Below are 18,175 nucleotides of genomic sequence, written 5' to 3' on the forward strand. Positions count from 1 at the left end.
GGTTAGCATATGCCAACTCACCTATGGGTGAGTATCTGAAGTCATGCAGTACTGAAACAATTCTCTCTATAGAATATCTATTCTATTTCTCTGGTGAGTTATAATTGTCATAGTCCTCAATGACCTCAGAATTTAGGAAGGAAATTTAATAAAAATTAAGTAACTTTTAAATAATTTTCCACTTAAAATTCTGTTATGAAATCATAGTAAAATGTAGATAACTAGTAATTGGCAGAATTACTCTTGGGGAGCAGAGTAAGATTATGCTTAATTAGAGAAGGGGTTCAATTGATAGTGGACAGAAATGCTGCTAAGACTAGGTGGAAAAAAGCCTTTGTAGGTGATAACAATGCAGTGCAACTATAGCTATAGAGATCAGGAGACTGGGGCAGTAGGATCCTTTGATACCAGATGTTTGAAGGCAGGTTACACAGCCCAGCAAATCCCTCAAGACACAGATTAAAACAAAGAAAACAAAATACCTCTCTAAATCTAAGCATAAATGGTATACTAAATTTCTAAAAGGCAGAGAATAAAGAATCAGCCATGTTTGATCAATTAGCACAGAAACTGTCAAGATATTTCTACCTCTTAAATGCATAGACTTATTAAGTAGTAAGCTATAATTAAACTTAAAGCCTGGGATTGTGGCATGCATCTGTAATCTTAGCATTCAGGATACACACACACACACACACACACACACACACACACTAAATATTAAAACATCTGGATGATAATAAGGTGCTCTATTTTAATGGATTATTTTCAAGTAATGAAACATCATGCTTCTTTTATTTCAAATCCTGACAAGTGAGTAGTTAGTTCTGTCTTGCCTGAAGGTTTATCCTTAAGGCATAGTGTTTTAAATTCTCAATTCTCTCTCCATACTTGGACTTGTTTTCTTTGTTGATTCAGATTGCTTCTCCTTTTTCTAATATAATGTAATATAATATAATATAATATAAAATGGATGATATTCAACAATTTTTCACTCATGCAAACATTCGTTCTGTTGGCTTAAACCTAATAGGTCATAGAGAGTGACATAGGTAGTTTATTCTCTAATGATGTGTACCAGTGTCTACCTGTTCAAGTATGGCCTGGAATCTATGTGAGAAATGCTTCAGAGATATATTTATAACAAACCCACATAACAGAACAGAAATTATCATGGGGGCTGCCCTTTTGAGAAAGAGCTCTGAAGATTTAAAATGTTCTTTCAACTAACACTTGGAAAAACTGTTAACCATAGACTTGGAACTAGAACACCCTTTTCTTAGGTACTTCAAGTGTCCTACTCAATTCCTTTTACTCTTTTCAATAGGCAGACAAATTTCTCACTCAGCAGACAATTCCATAGGCTTATTGATTCCATTTGAAAAATTAGGTTATATTTATTTCCGATTGAAGGAGATGCCTTTATTTCCACTGCTCGCTTTCCTATAGGGTTTTTTTGGAATCACTTGTGGAAACACTATACTTTATAACACTGTGCAGGCTACTATCAAAATACCTAACTGGGTCTTTTATAAACAATGCAAGTTTGTTGTACATAGTGGTGAAGGCTGGGAAATTTGAGGCTAAGGTGCTAGTAGGCTCAATGTCTAGTGAAGGTCGGTTCTTTGCCTCATAGAGGGTCCCCATTGCTTTCTTCACTTCACAGAAAATGTAGACAGAGTTTCTCAGGCTTCCTATAAAGATACACATTCCATCCTTGAAGACAGAACCCTGCTGACATGATCGCCTCCTCAAAGCTTCTAATATCATCTTGGATATTAGAATTGGTTCATTTGGATTCGAGGACAAGACATGTTCAAACCAGAATAGTCAACAAATTGAGTTCTACTTTGGTACTCTTGATACTCTTGGTACAGCCATTTATAAAGATGGAGTCTTGCTTTACTTCTCTCCCTCAATCACCCTGCCTGTCAAAGGTGGTGATAACTTTCTAGTATTTGGACAGACATAAAAGGGTGCACACTTGTTGAATGCTGGTCAAAGTGCTTAGCTCCTACTTGGTACACATATGAGGTATTTGTTAATGACAGAACTGTTAACAGTTTTTTTCCTAATACATGATGAGTAAGCCCCAGCAATAACTGATTTTCTTACTTGAGGAGTCACCCTTATATAGACCCACCAGACATTATCATGTGTATTCTTCTAAGTGATCCTTTCTCTATAGCTGAGATGATGTGTAGGTATATAGATGTAAAGGGATGAAATGTATTGTCTCAGGAATACATCAATACAGTTGGTACTCTATATGAAGCTCATTTCTCTTTTTTTTCAATCTGAAATGTAACTCACATATGGGAGTGCTAAGATGGAATATGGCAAGGATGGTGATATTGCCCAGCAGTTAAGAGCACATGTGACCTGGTTTTGGTTTGCAGCACCTACATGGGGACTTACAGCCATCGAGTTCCTGGCATCTGAAATCATCTTCTAGCCTCTGTAGGCACCATATGAACACACATACACACAGGCAAAAGACTCATATACATAACATGAAATAAATCTATAAGAAATATAGAAGATGGGAGAGGGTGCTGTGATTATAGGTAGACATATAGGCTGGATAACAAATTATGGTATTTGTGCCTATTTCTTAAAAGATTCATTGCCCTTCCTTAATGTGGAAATAACTGGTATGCCTGTTTTTTTTAGCAAAGTTATACATAAAAATTTCACTTTTTGTTCAATGAATATCCATTCATGGCACCTGTGGTGGAAGTAGCTGAGATTTTATAAATTAGACATCATTCTGTGCTTCAGACATTTCTGTTATAGTGGGAATGAGAGAGTATATGATGAGGGTACAGCAAGTAAGTGAAAGAGCAGAGATGGCCCAAGTTTTGCTCAGCTGGTATGTGCTGCCTTCTGATTGGGGACAGTTCTCTTCAACTCCAAGTTCATTTGTTACCTTACTATGTGAAAACAGTACAGAATCTTCAAATCATAGGAATTTTGATAGAGTACTATAAGCCTTGGTATGTATTTACTTACTTATTATTTACTTTTCAGAGCTGATTGTTAAACATTTACCTTCACACAACTGATGAGGCTTGCACTTACATTTAAAGTGATGCCAACACTGGAATCAGGGGTCTAACTCTAGTGGTGTGTGGAAGCAGCAGCCGCCCTGAGTGCTTTGTTATATCCCGAGCTCAGATATACCTAGGATCATGGTAGATACCAACTTTCTTAAAGTGAGTCAAAGTCCATTGGGAGTGGGAAACATGTGGATCCTCAATGTTCTTGGCACACTTACCTAATCAGATTCTCTGGGATCAGGGACCTGACGAGTCACATGTTTAACAATCTCCCACTAGAGTCCCCAACACTTAACCTGAGAATTGAATTTTACCAAACCTGGTTTTGTGCCCTAAGGGACAATATTGATATTATTGATCAGATATTGGCTTCTAGTGGGTAGAGGCCAAAATATTACTAAATATTTGACAATGCACTGACCAGCTCCATGGTGAGGTAATTATTTGTATGCATATGCCAGGGGTTTCATAGTTTAGAAGTCTTGATGTACCTGCTGTCCAACCCAACCAATGACCCTAAAGTTGCATATGACCAAGGATAACTATGAATGTGTTGCAACACAAAATTACAAACATATTTAAAACATGAGTTTATTATTATTATTATTATTTGTTTTTGGTAACTTGGTGGTTTGGCATCACTGTTTCAAAAGGGTAAGCAAGCTTGGGCCTAGGCCATAGTGACTGGCTATAAAGAATGAATAAATGGATTTAGGGGAGCTGATGTGAGTAGGGGGACTCTAAAATTTCTCAGTGGGGAGCTGAGTCAGAGCTTTGGACTCCCAGGTGCTATGCCTTGCTGCCAAAATCTCAGAGAACCCAGCCAAGCTCACACATATTGAACCACACCTCCAGCAGCCCTGAAGACATTAAAGCATTATTTGCTAAGATTTTCTTCTCTAATACTGCAAAACTGAAAATATTTCTTGGATAATCCTCACACTGTGGCCATTTGTTGGAAAAATAAATATTACTGGCTCTACAAAAAAAAAAAAAAAGCAGTCTTTACTCAGTTTACATTTGTCTTTAAATCCAAGAGCCAGATTTGCATAGAAATCATATTCATGGGAACTTGCAAAGGTTTACATTTTTTCTGGGGTGTTCAGAAAAATAAAAAAACTTTGAAAATTTTCCTTAACTTGGGCTTGAACTTTCCAAGAAGCCACCTAGTTCCACCTTTCTAGTCTGTATTTGTAAGCTTAGCAGGTCAGAATTGTTAAGTCAACCACCTCGAGAGACAGATACACTTATTTTACAAATAGTTTTCTTAACCAGGTGTCTGTGTTTATTGTTCTTATGTGCATATTTTTTTATCAGATACTGTGCTTTTCAGTCGCCAGTGGTGAAGATTGTGTGCACAATCCCATTAAGATTTCCTTTTCACAGGTTGGAAATAGAGTTTCCATGGAGATGAGAAGGGAACACCTTGTTTCTTGAATGCTTGTTTCCGTTAAAGTGGTACAGCAGTGTGGTTTACCCTCCACTGTTTTTGCAAAATTAAATATCTAGAGCAAGATACACTTTTACCAAAATGTCCTTGGATCCTGAAGACTGAGGTTTTCTCGCTGAAATAATTATGCACCTTTCGAATGCTTTAATGCTTTTAAGGGGCTCTTAAAGTGCAAGGATTTAGGGCCCGGAGCTAGTTAAGCTTTGAGCAGATGCAGTTCTGTTAGACAAGAATAGAACTCATCCTTTACTTTGGGAGCTTGGACTCTGCATCCAGCTGCTTCCAGTCATTTGACTCCTGAAAGCTGCCCTAATCCTGGTAGAGGCAGCCTCTCCTGCTCCCAGGTCCACCCCCTACTCCTGATTGGCGAGACACTCCGCGACCGGAGCCCGCCGCCTACGACGTCTCTGTGAACTGATTTGAAATAGGAGCCAGGCGGTCCTCGCTAGCCTGCGCCCGACTTTTCATAGGCTGGAAAAGGAAAGGTTGAGAAACTTGACATTGTCTTGGGTAGAGTGTGCATAGAAGCAGATCAAAGAATAAAAAGGGAGGGGGACGGAAAACGTGCTCTTTACTGCCTGTGGATTCCACCGAGTTGCTTTTGTCTTGTGGGCTTTTCTGCCGGCTTTGGTGTCTGCGCTTGGAAGCCTGCTGGTGCGCTTCCACGCAGCTCGCTCCGTGCCGGATGGGTCATGGAATTCTAAACATGAGGCAGGTAAGCTTCAGGGTTGTGGTTGTAGCTGCACTGGCGGCTGCCACGGCGGGAGGTATGGGACCCCTGTGACCTGTTACTCCCGATTGCCTGCGGAGTGATCAAATGCAGGGTTTCCAGATCCATTAGGTGGAAAGAGGAGACTGCGTTTTCTTCTTAAGGCTACCTGAGAAAGCACATCACCTGCCATCTCCCCACTGCCTTGTCCTTAATACCCAAGCCAGGTTTTTCTTCTAAGAGTGGGTGCTCATGTCACACAGTCTTTGTAGAAGGTTCAAAGAGGTTTGTAGAATATGCAAATCAGTTCCAGTTTGTCGGCCTCTGGAATGTATTGTGCTGGCTTCATCTCAGGCTTTTAGCCTCTACCCTATTATGCTTTAGGTTAGAATAAAGACAACTGCATAGCTTGACAAAGAATTACACGGGAACGCTAATCTTATTTTGCTTTCGCATTGTGAGCACTTTAGTGTGTATGTGAGTGCAGCTGAGAAGGCGAAACCAGTCCGGATGGAATGAGCAGCTTCACTTCCAGCTGGGGTGGGGTGGGGGGTGAATACAGACTTTTCAAAAATGTTCCAGCACTTTACAAGTTGTGTTGCTCCTTGACCGGAGAACACAGTCTTGGAAGTAATGAACGGAGAAAGAGTTTGGGGGTTGCTTAAGTATTTTTCTGTAAAGAATTCTAAGCCAGCAGCTTCTTCCGTCGCTGTAGGGCATGGAGATAATATTCCTTATCAACCTAGCTAGAGGTTTATGAGCTTTATAACATTGCTGTTGAGAAGGAAGAGAAAAGGAAAGCCTGGATTAGAAAGCCTAGAAGAGGGTTTAGTAATTTACAACTCTTTCACTGTTGTAAAAATCTTACGTAAATATTTCAACACAAAGATCAGTGCTCATAGGGGAGGACAAGACTAGAAAAGTCTTCCATTGACTGGGAAAGGCAGAATTTACAAGGGAGGAATGCTACTTTTGCCAGAGCTGAGTAATTCCGGGTGGGAAAGTGAGCATCTGTTTTGCCACCGGAAAAGCTCTTCCCTTTTTTCTTCCAATTGGGTTGGATGTGCTCCACCCCAGAGAGCTGGCTTTAGGGGAAAGTGAACCTTCCCTGTTAGTGGCTGGGCCAAAGGGTTTACAACTTTTTGTCTCTCTTCTTTAGTTTCCGGAGGTAAAGCATAGTCCCCACCAGAATGATCAGGAGCAATGACCCTCAACTTTTTTGTTCCCTAACTTGCTCTTAGGGGAGCATTCTTGGCAAATTCCAGCGAGTGCAGAAACACAGAAAAGACTATGTGCTTTCAGTAAATTGCCTCTGCCTAACTGGAGACTGGTGCAGAGGCTGGCTTTCTCTAAGTTTTGCAGTCTTGGAGACCAATCTCATTCTTTGAATTTCTAGCAACCACATAGGATGGGCAAAGGGACCAGGAAGGCTTACAGAAAAGGAATAAAAATGAGAGAATAGGGACACAATGTTTTTGACAAAGGTCCTAAGCCTGAACAAAGAAGTTATATGATGCTGTTTGGAGCCACCTGTCTTGTCCTGGGTGGTGTGTGAACTCAATTTTTAGAATCTATGTGCCCACACATTTCCTCTGGAATGGTGGCACTCCCTCTGTATGATGCCTAAGGCAGGCTGTCCAGAGCTTGGGATGTGTAACTGTGGCATTTGTGTGAAGCTGGAAAGCAGCCCGGCATTGAAGCTTTAAATGTACAAGTAGGCATGTAGTAACTCCTTAGTTATTTAATGAATGCTCAGCTTTTCATCCCACATCTCTAGATATGTCTACAACATTGTTCTTTTGGCTGTTGGGTACTTGAAAAGAGGGTGGGACTGGAGGAGGAGATGCAAGAGGGGTAGAGGATCATTGTTCATACAAGAAACCAAGCATGGGATGGTAGTATTGCTGCATTGGTGAATCCCAGCTTTGTTCTTGTTTCTCTTGGGGGAGCCTACTGCTTCATTTGGGCAGAGGAGTCACACCCACCAACCAATTTGTCATCTTAGCCTAGCAGCTCCTGGCTGTGTTTCCAGGGTTAACTATCAAACCAATCCATGTGTCATCAGCTCAGCCGTGAAACCCAATCTTTTTTGCTGGTAAGTGATCTGTCCCTAGGGCTGCACAAATGCAGAACAGTGGTGTGGCAGCCCAGAGGAGATCCTTAGCACTAACTAGTCAGAAATTTTGGATAGCCAGAAATGGCCAACTGAATAAGAAGGCTGCATGTTTGGCTGTAAAATTCTGGAGGGGTTGAGCTTTTGCCAAGTTATCAGCAGAAGAACCTTGTAGGATAGAATTCTTTTAGGGAAGGGCCATATTAAATGACACCTCTCCCCCAACACACACAAAAAAAAAAAAAAAAAAAAGAAAAAGAAAAAAGAAAAGAAAAAAGAAAGAAAGAAAGAAAGAAAAAGAAAAATAAAAAAAGCATAAAGCTGACTTGTGTTGTCAGGAAGTAATTTTAAACTATGTGCCAACCTTCTTTGCACTTTGATCATAAATGGAAAACTTTTTGAAACCCTCTTTGAGAAGGAATTTGCTCCGTTCCCAGGCAAAAGGAAAGACATGGCCACCTGTTATAGAAACCCAGCCAAAAACAACAGGTTTGCTTATGGCATTCCCACAACTGCAAATATCCTCTCCAAATAGTTAAGTCACATTCATTGTCTCACCACAGACTAAGAATAAATATTTCATTCTCAAGTTGGGAAAGAATATAGATCCTCCAGACAAAATTCCCCATGAGACATATTCTGTATTTTTTAGCATCCTAATGATTTTAGAAAAATATTCTAAGAAACTGCAATGGTTTTCCTTTTAGTCTCTAGGTCTCCCAGCTGCTAAATTTTTTGTGAAGCTAGGACGCTGCTGATCCGAGGAAGCTGTGACTCAGTTTGGTCAGCCCATTTTACATTCTTTAGATTGGAATTAAAATGCCCAAGGACATCTGGCTTAATAATGAAAGTCTTGGTGGTAATCTTTCCTCAGAGGATTAGAAAGTCCTTTACAAACATGATCTATTTATTCTCAACCACATCCCCAGGAGACAATGAAGGGCAACTTGATCCTCATTGAACAAATGGTGAAGTGAAGGCAAAGAAAGGTTAAATCTAAAGACGACAGCAAGTTAGAGGGAAGTCTGGAATTCACCCACCCAGAAAGACTACCTGTGTAGGCTGAGGCCCCCAAACGGCCTTCTAGGCTTAAAAACAGAGCCCCTCTTTCAATTTTCTTTTTCTTCTTGTTCTGTTACTAGCACATTGCCCCAAGTATGCAGTATTGTTTCCTTCTTTTGAAAGTGAAGCCTTGAAAAGTACAGAAGACATTTCTGTTCTCATTTATCCCAACATGGAAATCAGCCTGTTTTTATGACACCTAATGGAAGACACTATAAGTGGAATTTTAAATATGTATCTGAGGAATGTTCCCTTTTAACAGATGTTTTAAGTTTCTGCATATGCTTTAGAGAGTTTGACATCGTCAACAGATATCAAAATTTTATTTTTTTTTTCCTACTACCTCTCTTTCAGGAAATGTTATAATTGTCTGACTTGTCAACTTAAAGATATTTGTTGCTCATTCCAAAGTGATTTTTTTGAGTTGTTTGAGTTGGTTTTTCCTTCATGTTCACTCTGACTCATGTTCTGAGTTTGTCTGCCTGTGGACCGCATGGGCTTCAAACAAATCTGTTAATTGGTAGTTGCATGTTATCCACAGACATTCCTTCAAGTTTTAAAGCTAACTGTGCATGTGGATGCCTCCTGGCTTTGATCCCTTGTGTAGTAAATAGACATCCAAGGTAGCTATGGAAACCTAGGCCTTGCATTGCTGAGGGGGTTGGGGGAGGATATCTCATCAGAGAGTAATTTATTTGATTAAGAAGAGACAGGGCCAGTTCCGGACATTTTTAATACACATGATTTGAGTATCCGGGTTCATCTGAATCGGCTGGCATTCTCTTGATAAGAAGAAAAAAAAGTAATGACTGACCACATCAGAATAATTTGTAAATGCAATTTAAATTATTCTTAATCTGTTTGCTGTGTTCCCAGAACAACTTGTAAATATATCAATGTTGTCAGTATCCATGTTGTACTTTGTATGAGTATTGTCATTTTCAGAACTCAAAAAACAAAAACAAAAACCCACCCCAAACAAACAAACAAAAACCATCAGGATCTGGTGGGAGGTGTTATTTCACTTATCTACCTGCAGGGGTCAGACTTGAGGTTTCCATCATAAAAGCCCAGGACTTGGACACAACCACTGGCATCCCCAAGCAGAACCAGAAAGATTACTCCACTTATATGGAGTAATTAGCTAGCAATTCTTTAACCTTGTGACCAAATCTGCTATTAAAACTAGTGCATTCAAGGAATAGAATATCAAATACACTACAATTATAGCAAGGTTAATACAGCCAGGTCAAATTGGAACCTAATCTCTGTGTCTCAAAGGGAAAATTTATGAAGAAGATTTTTGACTCATTATTAGCTCCTTCCATCTGATACCAAACATCTCACAGGTTTTATTTTAGATTATTTACTAAGTCTTGTTTATGGGCAGGTTGTAGGCATTTCTTTTAACCGGGGACACAATATTAGATGCTCATCTGAAATTAAAAGATTTGGTTTTCCCTTAGATGAAAATATTCCTTGACACAACTATAAGATCTTTAATGTCCTCTGTAAGGTGGTGTTAAGGAGCTCAAAATCGTGGCACCCAGATACACAAATACCTAAAGAGATTTTTACTAAGAAGAAAACAATCAAAGCTAAAAGTTTTGAAAACATATCTCCTTGGTGCTTTAAAAGACAGGTTCTGAATTAAAAAGGCAAAAGCAGAAAGTGGTCCTGATTGTAGCACATAAGTGGCTGTTAAAGGTCCCATAATCAGCCAACTGTGAATGGTATATAAAATAGCAAGGACCTTAATTTCTTGTTATTCAGCACTTACTGAGCACTTGCAGAATTAATGTAAGTTCTAATTTACTGAGTGGATTAAGTTTATTCAGAAAAGCCATACAGTGAGTGATTATTGTATTTCAGGTGACTTTTAGCTTCTAAACGTGATGTAATATGGCCGTTGCCCTCAAAGAACTTCCAATCTGGTGTACAATTTTTATACCAAGAGTATGATGTAGGTTAATACATGACAAAGTAGATGCTTGCATGTTCTTGCCTACATATATATATATATATATGGGTCAAAATCCATTGAAAAACTGATGATTTCTAAGTTAAAATTAATTTATTAGAAAATAAGTCTCAACTCTGTAAATGTTTTAAGTTTTTTTTGTATTATGTATTGAGATGCATTTTTCCTTAAAGTTAATTTTTAGTTTGTGAGTGTATATTCTTTGTAGAGTGTTTTTATTGAATTTTAGTAAGCATGCAACATAATGGGTTTCACTGACATTTCATATATATTATGCTTTTGATCTTTAACTGATGCATGAAATATAAAAATTGTATATACTAATGAGATCCATGTGAAGTTTCAATACATCTATATCTTGTATAATCAAGTTAAAGGTATTTGTCTCTTCAAATTATCAATTCTTTATGGTGAAAACATTTAATAATCATTTCTTCTATGCATAGTTATACAGATATTATCTAGAGTGATCCAAACTTCTTTCTCCTATCTAAGTGTGTTCGGAGAGTTTTTTTGTTTTAAACCACATCATTTTCACCATGGAAATTTTGAACAACTATTTTGAAAAGTTTATGGAGATGGCTCAGTCAGTAATACTCTTATTCTGCAATCATGAGCAAGTGAGCTTGATATCAAGAGCTCACTGCATTCCCAACACTGTGAAGGAAGAAACTAGAGGGTCCCCATGGCTCACTGGCAAACCAGCCTACTTGCGTCAGTGAGCTCCAAGCTAATGAAAGAGTGTCTTAAAGGAGAGAGATGACAGCAAAAATTTTAGCATGTATGGGAAAGGACTCACAAGGCTTGTTGATACCAGGCTGCTTTTAGCAATATTTGAAATAGAAAAACCTTCACACTAGTTTTTCCATTTTCTCTCACTTCTGATATATTCTGGTCCCTCCAAGGTATCTATCTCCTCACCTGGCCTAGTTTGACATCTAGTGAATCCATAATTGCCCATCTCCTATCCTTCTCTTGCCTCTCCTGACATATCCACATACAACATTTCTGTTTGTTTAGGACAGTGTTCTTCAGAACATGTTGGGAGACAATCCATACAGATATGCTAAATCTGTTTTATCCTTTTAATGCCTAGAATGGATCTTTAATTGGGGATATTTAAACAGTGAGAAATTTCAAACAATGGAGCCCAGAGCTGTAAAACACATAACTTCCCTGTCAGAAGACAATATTTAGGGACCAGGTCATGTCTTGTCAGACATGATTTGCAGGCATGTCTGCCTTATAGTTCAGACCTCTTCACTTCTCCTTTCTCAGCATCTCTCCTGAACTTCTGGGCTCACTAGAGCCCTTACACGTGACAGCCAGAGAACCACAGAGGAGTAAGTATGAAGGAATGATGGTATGTGTGGGTTTAGGTTGTGAGGATTTCTTTCTATGTTGAGAAGTGTCTATTTGCATTAGAATAAACAGGAGGAAATGGTTGTGGCTCTGTCTTACACACATTTATATTTTAGATAGCCTAAATATTTCTGCCTATCCTGAGACTGAATTACTTGACAGCAAGACTTGCATCTCAAATATCTTTGAATTCTCAGATTCAAACACTGGGACTGAAACACAGTGAGATTTATCATGTTTTAAGGGAACATGTGAAGTAAATTTTAGTAAGAAAGAGAATGGAAAATACCCAGGTCAGAATCGCTCTGGAGAAGAAAGGATGATTGAAAGGTCAACAGTATAATAAAGACTAATTGATGGGTATCAAAAAAAATTAAAATATGTGTAGTTGCTTAGCCATTCAGTTGTGTTTTACAGAAGACACAGCCCAGAACATGCCAAGCAGCTTACCATATCCTCTGATTGATGAAGCACAGAAATAATTCTGATGTGAGACTTGCTTCCAACAGATCAAAGCTGAATTTCCAAGATAGAATCGTTAAGTTTGTTTACACTGAGACTAGGTTGATGATTTAGGTGAGTGGCATGCCATACTCATTCAGCAACAGAGGGAGTATTTCCACATTTCTTTTTCTTCTTCTCTTTCTATTTTTCTTTCTTTTCTATTCTTTTCATTTTTTTTTTTTTGAGACAGTGTCCCGTTACATAGTCCTGGCTATCCTAAAGTGAACTGTGTAGACCAGGCTGGCCTTGAAATCAGAGTTCCTTGTGCCACTGCATGCAGGATGTACTTGCACTTAGTAGAGTGGCATTTAAGATAAAGCCTTTTTGCTGCCTCTCAGTGTGCTGTGCTGTCTGAAAGTTCTGGTTAAATTGTGGAATTGAAATTTCAGATCCATTTGATGATTTATAGATACAATAGCACTCACACATTTTTTAGAGTACATTTGGTAGACTGTGTTTCCTGCCACATGTCAAATTGTAGAGTGTTGCTGCAGTTGGATGTATTTTGCAGGTGATCTTTTTTTTCTTGAGCAGAAAGAAAAGAATTGTGGACAATTGGACTTTCTGTATACATTTTCTGGCTTAGTATTCACTACATGAATCACCGGATAAAACAATAGAGAGATAGAAATCACCACCAAATAATAGAAAGTTGTATATTTATATACAAAATCCGGTATATAGGAAATGCATTAAGGATTCAGAAAATACATGCTAGCTAGGTTAGGTGTAGTGGTGCATACTTGTAGTTTTGCCAATCAGGTGACTGAGATACGAAGATCAAGAGCTTAAAGGCAACGTCAGCTTCATAGGAGACTCTGTCTACATGAAAAAATAAATTGCTAATTAAATGTTTGGCTCTTGTTGGTGGGAAAGCAGTGCTGTCTTGTTTTTCCAGACATTTCATTACATAACTGTGTCTTGCCTGGAGCTCACTATTCTTCTGTTTCAGCCAACAAGTGTCAGGGTTACAGGTATACATACACAGGGCTTATGATTGAAAGGATAACATATTGTTCAAAATGGTTCCTATCTATAAGCCCAGCCATTAGAAGGCTGAGGCAGAAGAATTTTTCTGAGCTTGTTGTCACTCTGGGATGTACAGTGAATTCAAGATGAAATTAATGGATAGCGTTAACACCATTACCACCACTGCCACCAGCATCAGTACAGGTGGCACAATTTAGCTCAAGAAGCACTTTAGCCATACCAAGGAACAAGTTTACACCTAGAACTGGAAATTTTTGCTTCCCCATTCTCTTATTTTCTGTGTCCACTCTACATGCCTTTTTCATAAGTTACTAGTAGGTTTTGAGACAATTAGAATGGGTTGTTGGTTTGTGAACAGTCAGGGAAGAACACATCACCTTTAGAGAAAAATGCCCTTCCAACTAGTAAACTAGTTGAAAAAAAAAAAAAAGGGATCAGTGGGAAAGGGAGGGGGATAAGATAGGGGAATGAGGGAATGTGTTAAAAACCATTAGATATATGAAAATGTCCTAGTGAAATCCATTATTATGTAAAATCATTTTATGATATTAAGAAAACACCCTTTCAGAGATCCAAGTAGATAAAATGGGCATGTAGATCACAACTGTAATCTTGGCATTTAGATTGGGAAAGAGAGTTGCCAAGAGTTCAAGGCCAGACCTTGCTATATAACCTGTCCTTGGTCAACCTGTGCTGCAGAGTGATAGTATCTCAAACAAACAGAAAAACCTGAGTGGTCAAATGTTATTTAGTTGTGGTTTGTGCTACTTTGTGTATATCTTCTATGCTAGGATTTTAGATAAAATATAAACATGACATGGTAAAAACTGGGAGGACCATGTTTGCTTAGATAAAAAGTTTATGATTTTTTTTCATGAATTAATCAGTTGTTCTTTGGTGTAATAGTACAGGAAAGTGGAGCAGAAGAAATAGAAGGGAGAAAAAGGTGTGTGTTCTTTTAGAGTAAGTGTGATGTGGAAAGTAATATTTAAAAGGGAAACCATTGAAATTCTTTTCCATTGTCAGTGCTTAAAGTGAATTTTCAATGAAATTAATGCTACTGCTCTTTCTGCCTAGGCCAAAAAAATAATAAGCTCATAATAACTAATGGAAGGTTATGATTTTCAGAGTATATATCACACTATAAAAATGATAATAGATGATAAAATAATGACTATTTACTCACAAATCCTTCTATCAGAAGGAGATGCTTCTCTAAAATGTACGTTGTCAGAATCAAATAGTTCACATGTACACTTCATTGTTTTGGTTTAACTAACAAAGAGTGATAAGACATAAATTGTTTGTGACAGCTCCGAACATTGATAACAGAAGACAATAATGCCTGCAGACACAGCCTACATGGTAAAAATCTGGAAGCAAAAATGCTTATTATGTTAGGCCAACATGCTTTGACCTAGTTTTGCTTTTCTGCTTGAAAATTATGTCAGTATTAGTTACATCATCCACTCGGATGAACAATTTCACATTTTTGGTTATTTCGGGGTCATGTTATTAGTTTTGTATATTTAGTTCTGACCTTCTAAGAGCCAAACTAATCCTTATTGACTTGCATTTTCTTTTGAAAATGAGACTTCAGGGAGACAGAGTGGGGATTTCATGTATTAAGAAAACAATCTAAGATGTATCATCAAAGGCATTCATTTCTGCTTGTTCTATAGCCACTGCTCTCTTGAAAGATCCAAGAGAACATCAGTGTTTCTGCTGGTTGCAAAGTGTCTTCCTTTCTTTGTTCTATGAAGACATAATAAATTATGGTGCCCAGGAATGCCATATTTGAGCAACAAAAAGTAAAACAAGTTGGAAAGGACATTTCCCAGCCCAGCATTCTTCAATTTCACCTTTTCATGCTTCTTCTTTGCTTGTTCATCCAGTAGAAACTGACTTGACATATTTTTCTTATTTAAATTTTTTACTGAATCTACTTCAAAATGAATTGCTTCCTTGGTTGATTTCAAACACATTTTCCCCTGCCATTTAATACTTTCTATCATTAGAGGAGTCATTTAATTCTTTCATACATTTGTGAGTTCTAATCTTCAAAGAGTGAGAGTTCTTCTAGCGATCAACTTACATCAGATTTACAAGTATAATTTGCTACCAAAAGGCCCTGAACAGTGTTTTTGATCCACATGTTTTTGAATTCCTTACTAACGAATGCAATCAGGCATTAACACACAAGAATATGAAGTTGTGGTTCCCCTGCAAAGTAAGTAAATAAATACATAATCAACCATTTACTCTTGTTTTTCAATAAAGGTTTTGAATGGTAAGAATTCCTTTTTTCTTGGCTCCCTTTGCAAATCCTCTGGTTGAACTCAGAAAATGTAAGGGAGGATCCCCTTCAAAGTACTACCATCTGAATTTTAGCCAGGTGAATTGCTGATTAGCTTGGTGTCCTTTAAAGAAACAGCATGTAAGCAATTGGGATAGGCTTTAGTCCTAATTGTGTTATTCTTGGGGGTGGGCTTTGAACATTGTTTGAAACAGTCAACTCTGAATATTGCATTCAATTTCTGATCTTTGTGCTGATTTACTGCAATTCCAAAGACACACTTTAGAGGTCTTCTTGAGCCTCTAATGAGTACATAAACATTATCATCCCTAAGCTATATCTAAAGTTGCAAGCTATATCTAGTATACTGTCTCTTATGGTGACATCCATTTCAAAAATAAGTTTTTATAATGGTTGAAGATGGATGTGAGAATACTTTCTGTGTGCTATTCTGCTTAACCAAACATACATTGTGATATATTCTGGAGTTATTGCCATAACAGGGCAAAGAGAGTGCTCTCTTTTAACAGCTCTACAGAATTGAATATTGATATCCTACCATTTCATTGCAACATCCTATCATGAGTGACTTGACTTTGGTTATATGAGTAGCTTCTAGACTTTTGGTGTTAAAATAATGTGTGTTGCAGGTTGTTTTATTTGTCTAATAGGTCACCAGAAATGACAGTGGCTTTTCTGAGTGAATGAGTGAATAGGCCTTCCAATTGAGGTAAATCAATAAATTGACCTAGCCAGCATGGATGACAGAGAGTCCTTGATGCTTGAGGAACAGAAACTCTGCTGGGTAGTTTTGTACTGCACTTTTTTTGAAGTGAGGGTGAGAAGAGGACAGGGGTTCATGTATCCTCAACTCATTATGTCACAAAAAAAATGGCCTTAAACTCCTAATTCTCTTGTCTTACCCTCCCAAGTGTTACAAATGTGTTATCAGCACATGTCTGAGCTTATCTTTATAATCATTTGCCAGAGTTGTTGACTTCCCAAAAGTGAGTCCCATAAAATGTAGCTGAATTCCAACGATTTTGTGTGAATGGAAGATGAGACAGTTTGCAGCAAAAATTCGTGTGAGAGGATAGGCCTTCATGCCTCCCCCATCTTCAAACAGTTCCCCTTTCTTTTTCACTCTCTATTCAGTGCTGAGAAGCTCAGATTCTTTATAAAGTACAAATAACCTCCAAAGTGTTGAAAGTTTACTTCTAGAAAGTCTAATACCTCCATGATGTTTATATCGTTAGTACTCTGTTTGTTGGAATTACAATCAATTTTGAAAGTACTATAAAGAAGATTCACTTAACATCATTAAGAAAACATTAATTCCTTAAAAACATTGTCTTAGCTAAACAATGAGCCACACTCCTGGAATCCAGTTGCAGAGAGGGAGGAGGGATAAGCATAGGGGTCAAGACCAGGCTGGAGAAACCCACAAAAACAGCTGACCTGAACAAGGGGAAGCTCACAGGCCCCAGTCGGATAGCTAGGAAACCAGCTATAGGACCTACCCAGACTCCCTGAATGTGGTGTTAGTTGGGAGGATTGGGCAGTCTATGTGGCCTCTGGTAGTGGATCAGTATTTATCCCTAGTATAGGAATGGACTTTGGGAGCCCATTCCACATAGAGGGATACTCTCTCAGCCTAGACACATGGCGGAGAGCTAGGCCCTGCTCCAAATGATATGATAGACTTTGAAGATCTCCCATGGGTGATAGATCACCCTCCCTGGGGAGCCGAAAGGGGATGAGATGGGGGTTGGAGGGGGAACGGGGGAGGATGGGAGGGTGCGCGAACTCAGATTGACATGTAAAACAAGCTTGTTTCAAATTTAAATAAAAATATTATCATAAAAACACTGCCCACCTTTTTCTCAGATAACAAATATCAGAGTGCACCATTTATTATTGATTTGAATATTCATGCACATGTGAGTGGTTATGTATCAACAATCTTCACTTTTTTCTGTTTGTGGGGTGTTTATGTGGTATGTACTTGTGTGAATGCATTCCCATATGTGTGGGCATGTATATATGTATGAGTACATTTGTGTGGGGGGAGGGTCAGAAATTGACATCAGGCACAGTCTTCAATTATTCTCTACCTTATATTATTAAGGCAGGGTTTTTCACTTGAACCCATAACCCTCAGATTAAACTGGTCTAGCTAAGAAGCATTGAGGATTCCCCAGCTCTAACTTCTGCATGCTGGGATTGTAGGTAGGCTGTCTACTTAGCATGTGTGGGCGGGCTGTGGGTGAAAATTCCAGTCTTTTCAATTGCAAAATACTCATTCAGCTCTGTATCAGCCAGTTTAAGACTAGTGTTTTATGTAAAGAGTGACTGAAGAACTGATTAATGAATGAATTTTCCTTAACTGTTAATTTGTGTTCTTGCTCTATAGTCAAGGATGGCTTATTTTCCTTATTTTACCTATCAATCCCAGTTCCCTCTCCCTTCTTCCCTCCTCCTATGCCCCCCCCACCATCCTTCCATCCCATCTCCCTACTCCACAGGAAGGGTGGTGCCTTCCAGGAGGGATCAACAAAATCTGTCAAGTTATTTGGCATAGGGAATTCACAGTCCTTTTGCTCCAACTTCTTGAGAGCGGAATTTCAGGCACTTGTCATTACAACTGGC

General features: G+C 38.5%; 1 protein-coding gene across 3 annotated transcripts in view; it reads left to right on the forward strand.

Annotated features, from left to right (window-relative positions):
* The window catches only part of Mid1 (midline 1), a 228,569-nt gene that overhangs the window by 44,029 nt on the left and 166,365 nt on the right, over positions 1-18,175 (forward strand). For 2 of the 3 annotated variants that reach the window (XM_051174856.1, XM_051174859.1), the window contains exon 1: positions 4,930-5,224. The exons of the other annotated variant lie outside the window; for it this stretch is intronic. The gene's annotated coding sequence lies outside the window, so the exon portion shown is untranslated. Of the gene's footprint in view, positions 1-4,929; positions 5,225-18,175 lie in introns of those variants that run through there. 3 annotated transcript variants of the gene reach the window in all.

Source organism: Phodopus roborovskii, unplaced genomic scaffold, assembly GCF_943737965.1.
Source record: "Phodopus roborovskii unplaced genomic scaffold, PHOROB, whole genome shotgun sequence".
Lineage (NCBI taxonomy): Eukaryota > Metazoa > Chordata > Mammalia > Rodentia > Cricetidae > Phodopus > Phodopus roborovskii.